Genomic DNA, 5,409 nt, shown 5'->3' with positions numbered 1-5,409 from the left:
CCCAAGTTTATTTGGTAAAGCAATGCAAATGTTAAAGTTTTAGCAACTGGAGATGAAGAAGTAATACAGTATATAGTTTTATAAGATGGAATATTGAAGTGGAGCAAAAGAAAAAGCAATTATAAAGCCCACATTGGCTGGCAACCCTTGGATAACAAGCATAACTTTCTGCCTTCTGTATCACCACTTACACGCCAACGTAGATGTGGAGTTAAACAAAGGGAATTGTAAAAGAGGGTGGTAGATGAGGCAGTTAAGTCAAGAAACATAGTAAAGTGAGGAGACAGAGAGGAGCAGAACAAGAGAAGAAAATCGAGATGGAAGAGGTTTCGGACTGACTGTCAAGCAGGTATAAAGATGTAACTGTGGAGAAAAATGAGAGGGAGAAACAGCTGGAAGGAAGATGTAGAAACAACATAGAAGCAAAGGCTGTTTGTGATGTGTGTTGAGCCTTCTGCGGTATTTGAAACGCTGGGCGACTGCATGTTCCTGTGTTCAGTGTGCTGTTGTCAAACCCTGCTGGGGCTGCAGGGGTAGAGAAGCATGGGATGGCAGCTGTAGCAGTATCTATGCTGTGTGTGTGTGTTTGATGTGGCTGTGAATGCCTCCTTGGTTTTAGCTGTGTGTGTGTGAATGTGTTTCTCTCCATGTGGCAACCTAGGAATTACATTCAGGCTACGCTCACACTGTGTGAACACAAATAATATTGAATCCACTTATTTGTGGTCCAAATCTGATACGGGTCGTTTTTTTTGCGATTTGACATCACAATTATGCACTGGTAAGAGTCTTGGGGAGCGACAATTAGAAATGTAATCTGTTTCCGTGAAGCTGCCATGATCATGTCCCTATCTTGGCTTTGAATACGCCTCAACATGCAAACTTGACATCCCAACACATTTTAGATTAAAGAGATGTTACAATTATGAGGTAGTATACAGAAAAAACAGGGATTGAGAGACCCAGTATGCAACATCAACATGAGGATTAGATATTTGTTAATTATATTTATTTTCAACGTTTCAACATTCCCTTCAGCACTGGTCATAATCAGCGGTCACCTATGGAGATATCCTGTGTTTAATCAATCCACCCTTTCCTAAGCTCTCTTTCTGATAAAAAAAAAATGTTTGGAACACCTTTTGAAAATGTTAGCGCCAATTGCTGTCGTGTCAACTGACCTGTTAGCATAAATGTCAATATTTTATTAAGCACCAACAAAAAAAGTGTCATGTTTATTGTCCATCAGGACACAGATGCATATTCCATTAAAGGTACAGCTGTAAAATACCAACATGCAACAAGAATCACGTCAGCTTGAGACAAATACCCAGTAGAAATAGTTGTTTACCCTGAAAGGTAGAAAACGCTTGGCTATCCATGTGCTGACAACACAGCTGAATGCCTTCAGGTGTTTAAAACATAATATCAAACTGTGCATGTTCCTGTGTGTGTTTGGGGCAGAAAAAGGAGGGTAGAGTGAGTTGTGTCCCTTTAGGGGCTTTCCCTGGCAGAGCTAGTGGGGTGTTGACAGTCTTCCTCCCGGCCTCCGCTCACCGTCAGACTGCTCACTAACAGCTGCTTCATGCCAAACACATTTTCTTCATCAGTCTCTCTTGTTCTTCCTTTCTCCCTTTCTTTCTTTCTTTCTTTATCCTTATACCACGGTCTTACTCTGGTTCCTTTCCTGATCCTTTTTCTGTCCATCCTCATTGGCGTTCATTTCGGAATACTCTCTTTTCCCATTAAATCTTTTTAAATCAAGCAGTTCATGTTATCCTTTATTCCAATATGTTTCCCATTCTTCTTTCTCATTCATTCAATCAAGCATCTATCTTCTCCTCTGTCATCCTTACTTTAATCACTTCTCCTTACAAAAGCCATCCCTCATTTATTCCCTTAATTATCCCTTTTGCTAACTTTCTATCTCCTTCGTCCCTGTGCTAAGTTTTCCCCTCTTCTAAAGTCCTTCCTCTTCCTATTTGTTCCCTTAAAGTCCTTCATCCCTTTTCTATTTCCCCCTATCCCTTTTCCTTTCCTTCTTCCCCTCCCTCACCTTCTGTACCTCTTCACTCCTCTCCCTGCCTTTCATTTAAAGCTTTTCGGGGGCTCTGCTTGATTCTTCCTCTGTCCTCCTTACTCCAGTCATCTTCTTCAAATAGAAAAAGGGAGGAGAGGCATGGGAGGGAAAATGAGAAGGAGTGAAAAGAGAGAGGGTGTGATTACTGTTATTAAGTCATTAAAACAGTAGCCTAATTGAATTGACAAGCTGTTAAGTAATTGTCTCTTTTTGCTCCCATCCATTATTCAGTTCTCGACTGCTGTTATGACAGCAGCGTGATGCTTATTATAAGTCTGCTTGTGTGTCTTGTGTGTACTCATTGTCTGTATTTACTTGACAGTACTCACAATGAGCTTTTATGGGTCTAAATGAACAAGTGCATTAATAATCGGTTCAAATGTTGTGCTAATCCAGGGAATCCCAAATAGTTTTCGACCAAAAGATTATGACAAATTTCCCACAAACGTTCCATTTTTTTGTGCCTGGAGTTTTGGTCTTGGTTCACTCTCACAGCGTTGTTTCCAGCTTTACAGACACATTTCTAAATGCCAGCTTTAACCAGTTGTTACAAACTCTGACCCATTACAACAAAGCAATAGTCATTTTCTCTAGCATATTTTGGAAGTATACAGGCCTTTACAAGAAAAACAGCAGAGGACAGTTTCAAATGATAAATATTTTCGGAGGAAAGATATTTCTTTCTGGTTCAATGTCAATCATTTTGCCTCCCCTTGGATTTAGTCTGTGACCCAGGTTTGAAATAACTGCCTTAATGCAACATATCTGAATATGAATTGTATTTATATCATTAAAAGCATACAAACAATACCAATATCAACAATGTTGGTGGCTTTATTATAGGTATTTGTATAAATAATGTGTGTACAATACAAATTCCTTATGTGCAAATTGTATAACATGTATGTTGCCTGAAAAGTTATCTTGGGCTAGAAAAGTATTCTTTTTTAATTCCAGTCACACACTCGATTGGTAATCCTAGTGAGAGACAAAGCTTTCCCTCTTCCATACTTCCAGCTGCCAATAATGAGTGACACTGCGCAGTATCTGTCTGCTGATTGGCTAATTTCTTCTGCAAACTCATCATCTAAAGGCCCCTCACTGCGTCACTGTGTGCACAGCCAAGGATAGCACAAACACCAACAATATCTGGCAGGTGTAGCCTCACTGAGAAATGAGCCAAGTGTGTATAGCAATATAGCTTAGTGAGAGAGCAGATGCACAGAAACGCACAAACTCCCTCAGATATGATTATTCACAATGTGTGCAGGTGTGGAGAGGGAGAAAATGTAAATACAAGAAAGAAAACTAATACTGTGTCTGGGATGGAAAGAGTTATGGATCCTCAAGCATAAGTCAATAGAACAAAGGTCAAGTAAAATGCCCACAAGACACTTCTTTTGTATAAATGAACCACATAACATGTCAAAATCAACCCAAATGGTTCAAAATCACTCACCACAGGGCCTTCATGTCCAAACAAATAATATATTTTTGATTATCAATTGTCCTATACTGAAAGCTGTTGATTTTAATTACACTACATAAAAAAAAAGCGAAACTAAGGACAAGAGTTGAAAATTAGAAATGTATATACACTCAGCCTCTTAACTTCATGCTCTTTATTGGATTTAAAATTATGTTAATGCTTATGAATATCAAATATATCTAATTATCAAGAGATCAAGACAGTATAATCCATATAAATTCAAAAAATTCAAAAAAGAAGAAAGAAATTCAACCCAATATATATCTGTTAGCTGATCTAATGTAGTTGCTGGAACATCATCATCTGAAAGAGAACAAACTGTACGAGTCTTCACTTTTTGAGACACAGCGGGGAAACCAGTATCCTCATTAACCACATGGTTTAAAGATCATCAGCACTCACTTCAGACGCTGGTCCAAGCTCTAATATGATTATCATTTTTAATCCAGCAGTTTGCATTCAGCTGCTGACTCTCACTCTGGATCTCTCGCAGTAATGTGAGAGCTCTCACTTCTGCTTAAGTACTCAGGTTGGAGAAGTTAACTAAGACACGTTATGAAGAGGACACACAGAAATATCACCTTCCCGTCTACCCACACAATTACACACATTAAGACATTCAGGATTAATAATAGTTAAGAATAAAATATTCAGATTCTGACACTTTTAGGAAACTACAAGATTATACCCATTGTTGTTTTGCTGCTGTTGCTGATTTTGCTCTTTTTTGGGGGGGATTAAAGCGGTTTTACGATGACCGCCAAACAAAATCCAAGGAGTTTCCCTTTTAAACAGCAATACTTGTCTGTGTCAGTCTTCATAATTTACAGAGAACATTTTACATTTGGTAAAAGCACAGCATGACATGGATTACAAAGCAAGCATGAGCCGGTTCATTATTTGGTGATTAGCAACTATTTTTCCATTCATTCATTTGTCTAACTGGCAGATGTCAGATGTCGCAGTCTCCTAAAGCAGGGGTTCCCAAACTTTGCCATGCCAAGGACCCCCATATAGCATTATTCTCTGGCGGGGACCCCCCTGTTGCATTTTTTTTTTTTAAATGATGTGTACAAGTGCCTCGCGATGGAGCATGCAGTGTGTTGCCACTACAATTGGGGCCTTCTGCCTGATCGAAGCTGTCACTCCGCTTTCTTTGCCTGTCATAGCCCCACTGCCCCATCTGAACACACACCCACACAACGAGACCAGTCAAGTCCGTTTGAGATGATGTACTCATCTAAAACTTGGAAAATGTCTCTTCATGTAGTCCTACCTTCCAGTGCTTTGCAAAACAATATTTCCTCTACAAAGTTGTCTTCTGAAATAAATCTGATGTATGCAAGCAATTCTGCGACATTTGCTACATCCGTGCTCTCATCCAGCTGCAGAGTGAAATATTCACTAGCTCTCACTTGCTCCAAAAGCTGAGCAGATACTCAGTTTCACTCTCAGTAGCGGCAGCATGATTCTGATTGGCTTGAAGGGCGGTCGTGTGATTCAAAAACAAAAAATATGAAAAAATTGGCATCAAAGGACACATAGATTGATAGATATGCAGTTATTAATAACATAAAAAAAAAAATATCAAACTTAAAATAAATAAATTCCTGTTTCCCTCAAACTTTGAGTGACCCCCCTAGCGCCCCCTGGCGGCCCCCAGGGGGTCGGGTTCCCCATTTTGGAAAACACTGTTCTAGGTAATCATACATCCTGTCATGTACACAGCTACATTGAAAGTAATATGAAATAAACAGTTTACAAAATACATCAACCGTTTGTTAGCCTCTCAAAAATTTCATCCCAATAAAGTGCTGGTTTCTCTGTTTCCAGGTGAGCT

The sequence above is a fragment of the Notothenia coriiceps genome, unplaced genomic scaffold, assembly GCF_000735185.1.
Source record: "Notothenia coriiceps isolate Sejong01 unplaced genomic scaffold, NC01 NC01_scaffold00032460, whole genome shotgun sequence".
NCBI lineage: Eukaryota > Metazoa > Chordata > Actinopteri > Perciformes > Nototheniidae > Notothenia > Notothenia coriiceps.
Note: the sequence above shows the minus strand (reverse complement) of the source record.